Here is a 15326-nt window from a genome sequence, read left to right as displayed (position 1 = left end):
GTACTATGTTGACACAAGAAAATACCAATCATCCTAACCGATTATATGAACACGGATTTAGCTGCCACAGGAGAGAAATGTGTGGATTAGGGAAATTATATTTACAAAGTAATTGTTAATTGGTTCAAATAGCACCTGAAGATATCTACAGGATTGATCAATAAGAAGGTATATGCAAGATTACATCTGCAAGGTTATCTGATGTACTCTGTACCCTGTGATCAAGTGCTGCTGCTTAAATCCAAGTGCTTTAAAAAAAATCTTCAGTCTGGCAGAACTGTGCTGAGCTCTTCCCCTAATCCCAGATAAGCGTGTTCTAATCTTCCATAAAGGCACAATTATGAAAGTGGTAGCCTATTATGCAGAATGTGACCAAAAGAAGCAAAGTACCTTACTTTGATAAGTCATTGTCATCATTCTTCAACTGAAACTATATTTCACATTCTGTATTTATCTTCTTCCGAGACACTAGCTTGAGAGGTGAAGCTTTCCTCACATTGGTACAGGCATGATTAACATAGAATGGCACTTATCTTGCTCCCAGCTCTTCATTAATGCTGCTAAATGCATCGAGATGTGGCTCAGGGTGACTGATCTCTTTTCCCTCTGTGAGAAAGTACCCGGTCTATGCTTCGTTTCATCTGCTTAGGGATTACAGATGTGATCTTGTGTCCAATACTTTGTACATCTATCTTCAGGAGACTTACCTGTTCAGGTTTGTGTCACACACCAGCCACATCACCTATACCCTTCCAACCCCAATTCTGTGCTCATCCCTGGAAAAATTCTCCAGACATCCCACCTGCCTAGCCTTTGGCACTCCATTTGCCACATTACTTCTGCAGCTATTGATCTGCTGATTCAATCTCTCATGTCTACCTTTGAAGCCCTCGTTCTGAGCAACACTTCAGTCTCTCACATTCCAGTTAAACCCTTTGGTATGGCTCCATCTGCACTCCCTCAAGTCCAACAGGCACAAATATGAGTTATCTGGTGCACATTGGCCATTATAAATTGCCCCTAGTATAGGTAGGTGGTAGGGAAATATAGGGACAGGTGGGGATGTGGTATATGGAATTAGTACAGGGTTAGTATAAATGGGTGGTTGATGGGCTGAAGGGCCTGTTTCAGTGCTGTATCTCTAAACAAATGGTTGAGCTATCCATCACCAGTTCTGACTGGATCACATCAATCACTATCAGGCCTTGCTCTCTTCTTCCAAAACTTCCCACCCATGACTCCAGCATCATCCTGAAGAACAAGGATAACATTAACCATCTCCTTAAACCTCCTCCACGCTCATCTTAAGTGTGAGAAGTTCATGAACTGTTTTGTTACTAAGATTGAGATCATCCATTCAGCTGCCCAACAGCTTTCCTTCTTTGCCTTGCCCACTGAGCCAAACCTCCCACCAGACTCCCCCTGTCCTAGCCCTGAACCTACGTCTATCTCCAGCATCTCTCTCACCTCTCCTCATGCCCTCTAGAGCCATAGAGTCATTTATGACATAGGAGGCGGCCATGCGGCTCTCCACAGAGCTATGCAGTCAGTCCCACACCCCAGCTCAATCCTGGTAAGCCCTGCAAGTCTATTTCACTCAGGTGGCCATCCAACTTCCTCTTGAAGTCATTTATCATCTCCACTTCCAACACTCTCATGGGCAGCAATCTCCAGGTCATTAAAAAAGTGCTTCCTCATATTCCCCTTGCATCTTTTGCCCAAAACCTTCAATCTGTGTCCCCTAGTCCTTGTACCATTAGTTAATTGGAACAGCTTTTCCTTGTCAAACTTATCTAAGCCTGTCATAATCTTGTACACCTCTATTAAATCTCCCCTCAACTTCCCTTGTTCTAAGGAGAACAAACCAGCTTTTCCAACCTAACCCTGGATCTAAAATCCCCCATCCCAGAAACCATTCTGGTAAATCTCCTGTACCCTCTCGAGGGCCCTCACATCCTTCCTAAAGTGTGGTGACAAGAACTGGATGCAATACTCCAGTTATGCCTTACCAGAGCTTTGCAAAGCTTCAGCATAACTTCCCTGCTTTTGTACTCAATGCCTTGATTTATAAAGCCCAAGATCCCAAATGCTTTACAAACCACTCTCTCAATATGTCCTGCCACCTTCAAAGATTGATGCACATGCATCCCAAGGTCCCTCTGTTCCTGCACACACTTTAGAACTGTACCATTAAGTATAAATTTCCTCTCCCTATTCCTTCTGCCAAAATGCATCACCTCACACTTGTCAGTATTAATAGAGACAATAGACGCTAGGAGCTCATCTTGTACATGAGCCTCACCTCCTATTCCCACTGAACTACGAAACGCCTAACCTTCCTACCTGGTTCCCATGCTAGCTGTCCTCTGCAGGCGTTGTGCTTTTTTGAATTGAACAAAAGTTGCCAACCAATTTTCCTTATCGCATGCAGTATAAATTGTTGCTGCCTTTGAAATTTGACATCCTTGCAACTATACTGATGAGTGCAAGATTTTTTTTTCAGCAAGACTCAAGTTCTATACTACCAAGCAACTATTTATATGACTTATCATTGGCTTCCTTATTCTTTAAAGAAAGCTCAACTTCCACATACAAATAAGAATTGCCGCCATTCTTGAGTTGCTATACAGAGAGCTCCAGCAACCACCTACAGCGATAGAGATAAAGGAGGGCCAGATGGGAGAAAAGAATGCCTTTCACCACATCAGGATGTCCCAAAGCACTTCACAGCCAATGAAGTACTTTTAAAGTCGACTGAGTAATGTAGGGAAATGCATTACCTGTAGCACTAAGCCATACAGACAAGTTTCAACAGTCAGTCTACACCAAATAAACCAGATTCACCAACAGACGCAGATAGGCTCAACTCTCCTGGGGTTTGGAAAAGAAAATTCAGCCAGAATTCTAGCTCCGGTGTCCAGTGCCTTTGCTGTCACATGTACATGCCTTTCATAGTGAAACTATTTTCTGACACATTCCAGGCTCATCCCTGTTTAAGGCATGCAAGGGCTGATTTGTGCGTGGGAAATCATGTCTCACAAATTTGATTGAGTTTTTTGAGGAGGTGACCAAGAGGATTGACGAGGGCAGGGCGGTGGACGTTGTCTACATGGACTTTAGCAAGGCCTTTGACAAGGTCCCGCATGGTAGGCTGGTCCAGAAGGTTCGAACACATGGGATCCAGGGTGAGCTAGCCAATTGGATACAAAATTGGCTTGGTGATAGGAGGCAGAGGATGGTAGTGGAGGATTGTTTTTCAGATTGGAGGCCGGTGACCAGTGGTGTGCCGCAGGGATTGGTGCTGGGCCCTCTGTTGTTTGTCATATATATTAATGACATGGATGTGAATGTAGGGGACGTGATTAGTAAGTTTGCAGATGACACGAAAATTGGTGGTATAGTGGACAGTGAAGAAGGTTGTCTAAGGTTACAACAGGATATAGATCAACTGGGAAAGTGGGCAAGGGATTGGCAAATGGAATTTAACACAGACAAGTATGAAGTGATACATTTTGGGAAGTTAAACCAGGGCAGGACATATACAGTGAATGGCAGGGCCCTAGGGAGTGTTGTTGAGCAGACAGACCTTGGGGGTGCAAGTACATAGTTCCCTGAAAGTGGCAACACAGGTAGACAGGGTGGTGAAGAAGGCGTACGGTATGCTTGCCTTCATCGGCTGAGGCATTGAGTAGAAGAGTTGGGACGTCATGTTACAGTTATACATAACGTTGGTTAGGCCGCATTTGGAGTACTGTGTGCAGTTCTGGTCGCCGCACTACAGGAAAGATGTGATTAAGCTAGAGAGGGGGCAGAAAATATTCACAAGGATGTTGCCTGGTTTGGAGGACTTGAGTTATAAAGAGAAATTGGATAGGCTGGGTCTGTTTTCCCTGTAGCGAAGGAGGCTGAGAGGGGACATGATAGAGGTATATAAAATTATGAGAGGCATAGATAGGCTAGATAGCCAGAGTCTGTTTCCCATGGTAGGGGTGACTAAAACTAGAGGGCATAGATTTAAGGTGAGAGGGAGGAGGTTTAAAGGGGATCAAAGGGGTAAATTTTTCACACAAAGAATAGTGGGTATCTGGAATGAGCTGCCAGAGGAGGTGGTGGAAGCAGGAACAGTAGCAACATTTAAGAGGCATCTGGACAGGTACTTGAATGAGCAAGGCATAGAGGGATATGGAATTAATGCAGGCAGATGGGCTTAGTATAGATAGGCATTACGGTCGGCATGGACGCGGTGGACCGAAGGGCCTGTTTCTATGCTGTACAACTCTATGGCTGCCATACGCCCATGGAGTCATACTCCAGCAAGGATACAGTGTCTTCAAGATGGGGAGTTGGGGAGTGAAATGTAATTGTCAAAATAAAGGGGACTACAGTAAATAAAAAGTAGAGGGACAGTACTTCAAATAAAAACAGTAATCACTGTCATATTGGTAACATCTTGAAGTTCATGCAGATCTTGAACATGGAAAATAACCAAGGTACTTTATAGAAAATAATTTATATAAAGGAATGGATTACAAATGATGATGGAAAAGTCAGGTGATTGAAAGCAAGGTTGGAAAGATGGATTTTTAGAAGATTTTTAATGATGGAGAAGAGAGGTTCACAGGTTTAAGCTGAGAATTCAAGAGAGTAGAGAGAAGAATCCTTCTCCATATTATACAAGGATTATTTCTGAACTGCATCTCAATTTAGGCACAGGAAAAAGCAATGATCAGGCCTCAACTATGTGAGCAAGAATGATAAAACGAGATTCAGATCATTAAAACATTGAACATAAATAGGAGCAGGAGTAGACCATTTGACCTTTGAGCTTGCTCCATCATTCAATAAGATCATGGCTGTTTTTTTACTTTACAGGAAAGGATACCAGAGAGGAAAGGATAATGTGGACACAAACAGATTATTTAACTGAAACTAGGACATGCATATAAAATTAACAAGCTTCAAACTAGATTTGAGATTCGGAGACTCCTCTCTTCTCTCCCTCAATTCATCAGAGTTGTGGACATGTGGAATAGAATCTCTGTTAGTCATGAATACTGTGCAAAGGAACACCCCTAAAGACACTTATATTTTGCACTGGACCCATGCTGGTGCTGCTCAGTTCCAGCCAGCTGTTGGTGTGATCCACACTTCGTGAATAAAGACTTGAGAGCCAAGAATCAGATCATCTTGACATTTTATCAGACAGCATGCGAGTAATACTTTTATGCACTCAACAGCAAGTGACTCGCAGGTGTTAGGAGCAGTCGAGGATATCCCCAACGCTGAGCTCACCTGACAGAGTTTTATTACATATTTATACCTGTTTTGAAACATTTACTTGTACAATTTCCTTGTCTGCAACTGTCACTCATACTAAAGGAAAGAATTTGCACTTATAAAGAGTCTTGGATGTTTTTGGATATCCGGAGGACATGTTACATTTCAAACTTAATTGGCTGTATTCACTATTGTAATTTAAGAAATCTGACAGCCAATTTGCGCACATCAAGGTCGCACAACCACGAATAAGTGAAATGACAAAATCTGCTTTAGCGGAGTTAGTTTAGGGATAACTATCGGCTAGAACACAGAGAACTCTCTTGCCCTTCTTTGAATAGTGCTATGGGACTTTTTATGTCAATTTTGAGAGAGCAAACAGCACCGCAGACCTTGCAGCACTCCCTCAGTACTGCACTGAAGTGTCAGCCTGAATTATATGCTCAAATTTCTGGAGAGGGGTTTGAATCCATTGACCTTCTGACTCAGCAGTGAGTGTGTCATAGCTGACATCTACATACTAACTCAGATGTCACATGACTGATTTTGGCACAAAACTGTGGTGTCCAAGAGCCCGAATTCTATACTATAGCAGTCCTCAACAGTGTCAAATCCTGCATTACTCAGTGTCTCACTGACATGGGCCTGGGAATGAGAGCTGAATATTTTCAATATCTCGACAATAAACTGTATGCTGAGATATATGTCCTACATAGTAGAATACAAATCTTCAGGTTACGCATTGTTAGATCTTCCTTGGAATATATTGTGTAATTCCTGTCAGCAATCATAAAAGGCATATCCATGACTTTTGAATAACGTTTGCAGAGTTCTACAATCCCAAGCATTGACGATTACCCTATTTTCAGTAATCTGTAAACTGGATTAAATCTATTCTTGTGCTGAACTACAAACTTCTTTTGAATAAGCGGAGATTACACACGAGCACAGTATGCTCAGACTTAGAATTAATGGATACACAGTTCGATGGAAATATGAACCACAAATTTGGTAAATTCCATCAATACAACACAAATAAATGAGATGAATCTGTAATCGGTAATTACCCTTTAAAAAACATATTTGGTTATCAAGGTATGGCTTACCAAATTCTGACTCCCTTCTGGTCTTGCTGTCAGCAGGAATTGAATCATCTGCATAAAAGAATCCTCTCTTTGCTGACCAAATCTAAGCAGTAAATACTTAGTTATTCATTTAATTCTAATTTGTAATGTTTACATTAATACCAATAATGCAACAAATATCTGATGTAGAATGTAACTACTGCAGTTTTACACTTTATATAGCAAAAATCATATTTGTGTGCATTCCTTGCATCCTCATATTTCCAGATATATGTCAGCAGTGTGGAAAATTTGCAATGAGTTGCTTCATGATATAGGAATTTTACATCAAATGACATGATTAACAATTTAACGGCCTGATCTACCCTAGAATCAAGTCGAGTTTTGTAAAATCACAGGAATGAAATCAACCAATCTGTCATACTGCAAATGTTATTTCAGTGCAAACAAAAACATACTTCAGGTTAATGTCCAAAAGCCTTAGAGTTGAGGTCATATTCAGGAAATGTTTTGAATCAAAACTGTTAAATTTGAAATAAAAGTTTCTCAATGGACTTACACTTAACAGAGTAAAATGACACACTGCAACCACTTCCCAAAACTTGCCATTATTCAGGCATTACTTTTTTTTATTCATTCATGTGAGGTGGGTGTTGCTGGCAAGTCCAGCATTAATTGCCCAACCCCTAATTACCCTTGAGAAGGTGGTGGTGAGCTGCCTCCTTAAACTGCTGCAGTCCTTGTGGTGAAGGTCCTTCCACAGTGCTGTTAGGTAGGGAGTTCCAGGATTTTAACTCAACCATGATGAAGGAATTGGGTTATATTTGAGCTAAATACTCAGAGCAGACAAAAGTATGGAGAAATTCTATTGGATGCCAGTGAGAATGTGGAATCTCCTTCAATCTGTACCGAAGACTTGTTTCTGGCCTCTCTTCTAAGTTCTGAGACAGCACTAGAGGAATCCAGGTTGATACCAGGACAATCACACACATCAAAAACGAGAAAGCATTCAAAAACTCATGAGGAAGACTATACCCTCAAGACACATTTCTACTTTCATCCACAACATGCAGCTGAGCTGTAATGTAATGATTAGAGCTTTTTCCTAACACAGATCTTTAAGGAAGAAATGTTTCCGGTACAGGCTAGGTACATTCCAACAAGAGTGAAAGACAGGGGTACTAAAGACAGGGCTTCTTAGATGATGAGGGAGATGGAGAATATGATGAAACAAAGAAACCCAAAAATCGTGCAAATAGTAAGCAGATTCTAAGAGACAGGGTGGGGCCTATTAGGGATAAAGGTTATGCTTAGCGACATAGGCAAGGCTAGAACACGACGAGTATTTTGTATCGATGTTTACTAAAGAAAAGGATGATGACAAAATACTGATAGAAGCAGAGATGATAGAGGTAATGGATGGGGTGAAAATTGATAGGCAGGGTGCACTGGAAGGGCTGGCTATGCTTAGTGTGGATCAGTCGCCTGGTCCAGATGGCTTGCATCCGAGATTGCTAAAGGAACTGTGGGTGGAGATAGCGGAGGTGCTTGCCATAAATCTTCCAATCCTCCCTTGATAAGGGTGAGGTGCCAGAGGATTGGAGAATGGCAAACATGACACCCTTATTCAAGAAAAGGTGTAAAGACATTCCTAGTAACTACAGGCCGGTCAGTTTAACATCAATGGTGGGTAAGGTTTGAGAAATTTTAAATCTATAATCAGGTAAAAACATCAACAGGCGCTTGGAGAGCTTTAAGTTAATTAAAGAACCAGCATGGACTTGTAAAAGGCAGATCACACTTGAATAATCTAACTGAATTTTTTGATGAAGTAACAGAGAAGATTAATGGAGGGAATGCAGTGGATGCTGTCCACATGGATTTTAAGAAAGCGTTTGACAAAGAACAACATAAAAGGCTTGTTAACAAAATTGAGGCTCATAGAATAGGAGCATCAGTGTCAGCTTGGATAAAAAAAATTGGCTTAAGGAGTCATGGTAAACTGCTGTATTTCACACTGCAGGATGGTAGACAGCGGCGTTCTCCAAGGCTCAGTGTTAGGACTGCTGCTCTACATATCACTGAATTACAGAATTGTTACAGCACAGAAGGAAGCCATTGGGCCCTCGGGTCTGCTCCGGCTCTTTGTAAGAGCAATGTACCTTGTGCAGCTCCCCGACCTGCTCCCCGTAGCCCTGCACATTCTTCCTTTTCAGATAACAATCCAATTCCTTCTTGAATACCTCGATTGAACCTGCCTCCACCACACTCTCAGGCAGTACATCCTAACCACTCACTGCATGAAAAAAGTTTTTCCTCATGTCATGTATATAAATGACGTAGATATTGAAATAGAGTAAAATTACAAAATTTGTCAATGATACCAAACTTGAAGGTGTGGCAGTGAGGATGATGCCAACCGATTGCAACAGGACATATATAGGCTAACAGAATGGACAGACAAGTGGCAGATGGAATTTAATACTGAGTAACTTGAGGTGATGCATTTTGGCAGAAGAGATCGGGAGAGGTAATATATACTGAATGGCAGAGTTCTAAAGAGTGTGTAAGTACCAAGGGACCCCGGGGGGGAGGGGGGAGGGGTTGGGTGGTCATGTGCATAGATTTTTGAAGGTAGCAGGAAACATTGGGAGAATAATTAGCAAAGCATATGGGATCTTAGGCTTCATAAATAGATATATTGAGTATAAAAGCCGAGAGATTATGCTGAACCTTTATAAAACTCTGGTTAGGCCACAGCTAGAGTATTGTGTTCAGTTCTGGTCACCACACTTTAGGAAGGATGTAAGGAGTGTCGAGTGTGAAGGGTGGCGCGGCCATGCCGGGCTCCAGGGAGGACGCCGCTCTGAGTGAGTGAGGATCACTAGTGGACAATGGTGGGAGCTGATAAAATGTATTATTACCTGCACCCCCTTCCCCCACCTCCTCCCCCCTCACCCCCCCCTCGCACCCCTTCCCAGCTCCCCCCTCGCACCATCTTCCATTCGCAACCCCTCCCCTACCCCCTGCAGCCCCCTTCCCAGCTTCCGCTCGCACCCCCTTCCCACCGCACCCCTCCCCCCCACGCACCCCCTTTCCCCCACCTCCTCCCACCGGCATCCACCTACCCCTGAGTAGGGGCCCTAACAACCCCACTACTTTGTGGGCGCCTCGGGAGACAACAAGGCTAAGGGAGTAAACCCTAACAGAAAATCCGGAGCAGAACCCCAAAGGCAGTCATGTGTCACCTTTGGCATGTTTCCGGTAGTTCCTGCAGCCATATCGGTGCCAAACGTTGTGATCTGCACTCCTTTGGACCCCACCAGGAAGGCCGAGAGAGGGCTTTTTACGCTTGGGCAACTCACAACCTCCATACATCCGCCCAGGCATGCGCCATGGAGAGGTCACTCCATAGTCGCCTCACAGCGACCAAAACAACACGGAAGGCAGCAGTTACGGGTTATAAGTCCAGCTCAATTGGCGTAGAGATTGGGCACCACGGGTTGCCTTTGTCGGCGGGGGAGGTCATCGCATCTCACTGGACAGCTACCACCCGCCTCAAACCGGGCAGCCCCCAGTCAGGAAGGTTCTGTCCCGCCATAGTCCACCTGCTTCAATGGGTGCTTGGAGCTCAGGGTCATTGCTCGACAAGTGGACGGTAGCACCGCACCAAGCAGAACAACAAAAAAAAGGAAAGAAGGTACCAGCCCTTCGTTTTGCAAGCTGGAACGCCAGAACTGTGTGTCCTTGCCTGTCAGAAGACCTTACACAAATCAACGATTCTCGGAAGACCGCCATCATTAACGCCAAGCTCAGTAGACTCAATGTGGACATTGCAGCACTTCGGGAGACACGCCTCCCTGCGAGCGGATCTCGAAGAGAGCAAGACTACACCTTCTTCTGGCAGGCTAGGGATCCTGAAGAACCAAGACAGCATGGAGTGGGCATCGCCATCAGAAACTCTTTGCTCAGCATGATAGAGCCACCTTCAAATGGCTTGGAACGCATACTGTCCATCTGACTGTTCACCGCCTCTGGTCAAGTACACCTACTCAGCATCTATGCTCCAACACTCTGCTCCCCACCTGAAGCTAAAGACCAGTTCTACAAGGAACTCCATAATATCATTAGTGGCATCCCCAATACCGAACACCTGTTCCTGCTGGGGGACTTTAATGCCAGGGTTGGGGCCGACCATGACTCATGGCCCTCCTGCCTTGGGCGCTATGGTATTGGAAGGATGAATGAGAATGGACAGAGACTGCTTGAGTTGTGTACCTATCATAACCTCAGCATCACCAACTCGTTCTTTCACACTAAACCCTGTCACCAGGTTTCTTGGAGGCACCCAGGATCACGTCGTTGGCACCAGCTGCACCTCATCGTCACAAGGCGAGCCTCTTTAAACAGCATTCAAATCACACGCAGCTTCCACAGTGCGGACTGTGACACCGTCCACTCCCTGATGTGCAGCAAGGTTAGACTCAAACCAAAGAAGCTGCATCACTCCAAGCAGAAGGGCCGCCCGCGCATCAACACTAGCAGAATTTCTCATCCACAGCTGTTACATAAGTTTCTAAATTCACTTGAAAAAGCCCTTCAAAACACTCCTACAGGGGATGCTGAGACCAAGTGGGCCCACATCAGAGACGCCATCTATGACTCAGCAATGACCACCTATGGCAAACATGAGAAGCGGAATGCAGACTGGTTTCAATCTCACTTTGAAGAGCTGGAACCTGTCATAGCCGCTAAGCGCATTGCACTGCTGAACTACAAGAAAGCCCCCAGCGTGTTAACATCCGTAGCACTTAAAGCAGCCAGAATTGCTGCACAAAGAACAACCAGGCACTGTGCAAATGACTACAGGCAACACCTATGCAGTCGTATTCAGCTGGCCTCCGACACCGGAAACATAAGAGGAATGTATGATGGCATTAAGAGAGCTTTTGGGCCAACCATCAAGAAGATCGCCCCCCTCAAATCTAAATCAGGGGACACAATCACAGACCAACGCAAGCAAATGGACCGCTGGGCGGAGCACTACCTAGAACTGTACTCCAGGGAAAATATGGTCACTGAGACCACCCTCAATGCAGCCCAGTCTCTGCCAGTCATGGATGAGCTGGACGTACAGCCAACAAAATCGGAACTCACTGATGCCATTGATTCTCTAGCCAGCAGAAAAGCCCCTGGGAAGGACGGCATTACCCCTGAAATAATCAAGAGTACCAAGCCTGCTATACTTTCATCACAGTACGAACAGCTTTGCCTGTGCTGGGACGAGGGAGCAGTACCACAGGACATGCGCAATGCCAATATCATCACCCTCCAGAAGAACAAGGGTGACCGCGGTGACTGCAACAACTACCGTGGAATCTCCCTGCTCAGCATAGTGGGGAAAGTCTTCGCTCGAGTGCTTTAAACAGGCTCTAGAAGCTGGCTGAACGTGTCTACCCTGAGGCACAGTGTGGATTTCGAGCACAGAGATCCACCATTGACATGCTGTTCTCCCTTCGCCAGCTACAGGAGAAATGCCGCGAACAACAGAGGCCCCTCTACGTTGCTTTCATTGATCTCACCAAAGCCTTTGACCTCGTCAGCAGACGTGGTCTCTTCAGACTACTAGAAAAGATCGGATGTCCACCAAAGCTACTAAGTATCATCACCTCATTCCATGACAATATGAAAGGCACAATTCAGCATAGCGGCACCTCATCAGACCCCTTTCCTATCCTAAGTGGCGTGAAACAGGGCTGTGTTCTCGCACCCACACTGTTTGGGATCTTCTTCTCCCTGCTGCTCTCACATGCGTTCAAGTCTTCAGAAGAATAAGTTTGCCTCCACACAAGATGAGATGGCAGGTTGTTCAACCTTGCCCGTCTAAGAGCGAAGACCAAAGTACGGAAAGTCCTCATCAGGGAACTCCTCTTAGCTGACGATGCTGCTTTAACATTTCACACTGAAGAGTGCCTGCAGAGACTCTTCGACAGGATTGCGGCTGCCTGCAACAAATTTGGCCTAACCATCAGCCTCAAGAAAACGAACATCATGGGACAGGACGGCAGAAATGATCAATCCATCACTTTCAGCGACCACGCTCTGGAAGTGGTTGAAGAGTTCACCTACCTAGGCTCAACTATCACCAGTAACCTGTCTCTCGATGCAGAAATCAACAAGCACATGGGAAAGGCTTCCACTGCTATGTCCAGACTGGCCAAGAGAGTGTTAGAAAATGGCGCACTGACACAGAACACAAAAGTCCGAGTGTATCAAGCCTGTGTCCTCAGTACCTTGCTCTATGGCAGCGAGGCCTGGACAATGTATGACAGCCAAGAGCGACGTCTCAATTCATTCCATCTTCGCTGCCTCCGGAGAATTCTAGGCATCAGGTGGCAGGACCGTATCTCCAACACAGAAGTCCTCGAGGCGGCCAACATCCCCAGCATATACACCCTACTGAGCCAGCGGCGCTTGAGATGGCTTGGCCATGTGAGCCGCATGGAAGATGGCAGGATCCTCAAGGACACATTGTACAACGAGCTCGTCACTGGTATCAGACCCACCGGCCGTCCATGTCTCCGCTTTAAAGACGTCTGCAAATGCGACATGAAGTCCTGTGACATTAATCACAAGTCATGGGAGTCAGTTGCCAGCGATCGCCAGAGCTGGCGGGCAGCCATAAAGGCGGGGCTAAAGTGTGGCGAGTCGAAGAGACTTAGCAGTTGGCAGGAAAAAAGACAGAAGCGCAAGGAGAGAGCCAACTGGGTAACAGCCCCGACAACCAATTTTATCTGTAGCACCTGTGGAAGAGTCTGTCACTCTCGAATTGGCCTTTGTAGCCACTCTGGGCGCTGCTTCACAAACCACTGACCACCTCCAGGCGCTTACCCATTGTCTCTCGAGACAAGGAGGCCAAAGATAGAAGGGTCTTTGAGAGGATGCAGAGGAGATTTACCAGAATGGTTCAAGGAATGAGGGAATTTAGCTAGGTTAGGTTGGAGAAGTTGTGGCTGTTCTCCTTGCAGCAAAGGAAGTTGAGGTGAGATCTAATAGAGGTGTACAGACTGTGACAGGTTTAGATAAAGTCGGCAAAGAAAAGCTGATGATAGAAGGACTAGGGGACACAGATTTAAAGTTTTGGACAAGAAATACAGGGGAGATTAGGAAGAACCTTTTTAATTCAGCAAGGGGTAATGACCTGAAACTCGCTGCCTACAACGGTGGTAGAAGCAGAGATGATCAATGATTTCAAAAGGAAATTGGATAGGCACGGGGGTAATAAACTTGCAGGGCTATGGGGATAAAGTAGGGGAATGGGATTGACTGAATTGGTCTACAGGGAGCTGGCATGGACCTGAGGGGCCTAATGGCCTCCTCTGTGCCATAATGCCACTCATCACTTCCGTCTTGCATTCAGAGCAAAATGGTGGTTTCCATAAGTCATGGGAAACCTTTCATCCCTTTGAAGTCTATAGGCAAAGAGCACAAAAACCAACATGTTGTGGGGAAATGTTAAACGTCAGGAATAATACTGTCATCTGCAATATCTCTCAAAGTTTAGCCAATATAATTAAATTCAACTCCTTCATTGTTTGTTAACCTGTTTAAGTTAACCATTCAAAACATCAGTGTTAGCCTTCAAGCAACTTATCACAATTTTTGGGCAAAGGGGTTGACAGAATCAAGAACAGACATTTCCTATTGCCATGGTTTGACTGTACAGCTACATACATGTACTAGTCACATTTGCCACAAAACAATGAGCTTCTCTTAGAAATACAGCTAGCGGTTTCAAGCTTTAAACCATATTTAGATAGTCATATAAAGATATTCCCTATTTTGTCACATATACTTTAATAATAAAGGTAGGCAACCAGTAATATTAAGGCTACACTGGAGCATATATCTGCTTGCTATATTGCAGATCAAGATAGTATTCATGGAAATTTATCTAAGAATTACTCTTTACATAAAGTCCAAAAGAAACACTTAAGTGACCCATATGCAAAAATAGCATAAATAGAATGAGCTTCTACTTTGCATAACAATTTAGAACTCGATGAAGTGCAACAAGGAAATAAATTCCCATATCTAAATTAACACATGCCGTTATTAATGTACAAATCAGCCAGCAACTTACAGCAAGGAAGAGATACCCTATGAATTGCAAATCGCCTCAAGTTACTCGCTGATTTGTGCTGCTCCATTGTTAGCTTCATGAAAATGGCACCTCACCCTCAGCCTCCAGGATTTTCATGATGTTCCTGCATTTGCATATAAATTGGCCACTAAACTCACCACAGAAAGTGAAGTCTTGTAATTATCAGCATAAGCACCCTCTTAATGACATGATAACTATTAATGACCGCCAACCTCTCTGGCCCAGAAAGTTAATTAAAAGTGCAGAGTCTAATTCCTTCAGCTTTGCACTCTTAACCTAATCTTTCTCTCTCTGTGCCTGATTTGACATTGGATTCATCCACTCCAATTCTCAGTACTTCCTCTTTCTCAATTCTTTATAATCTCATTGGTTAAGGAGATATGGGGCTAAATGGGATAGTTCCTGAAATCAGACATGGGACCACGATGCACGATTTCCCAGCGCACCCGACTGAAGTGACTCATACAGCATAGTTCAGTAGCTGCACACCTTGGCAGGCAGCCCAAGTTCATGTGAGCTGAGCACCACTTAAAGCTAGCCTGCACTACTTAAAACTTCTGAAAGGCAAGAAACACATTCTGGCTGCAGCAAGGGCTGGTACAGGTTACAGAAGAGTTGAAGACCTGCAATAATGTACGAAAATTGTGCAACAGGCAGAAAGCTTGCCCCAACATTCCTCAGATACTGAGAAGGCCGTGAAAGCAGATAGCCATTCCAGCCAATGTCAGCAGTCTAGCCCCGAGGACCTGGACGCAGTGCTGAAAGGAGGTTTAATGGCCTCACAAGTAGTCAAGGTCAGT

The sequence above is a fragment of the Heterodontus francisci genome, chromosome 3 (assembly GCF_036365525.1).
Source record: "Heterodontus francisci isolate sHetFra1 chromosome 3, sHetFra1.hap1, whole genome shotgun sequence".
In the NCBI taxonomy this organism is placed as follows: Eukaryota; Metazoa; Chordata; class Chondrichthyes; order Heterodontiformes; family Heterodontidae; genus Heterodontus; species Heterodontus francisci.
Note: the sequence above shows the minus strand (reverse complement) of the source record.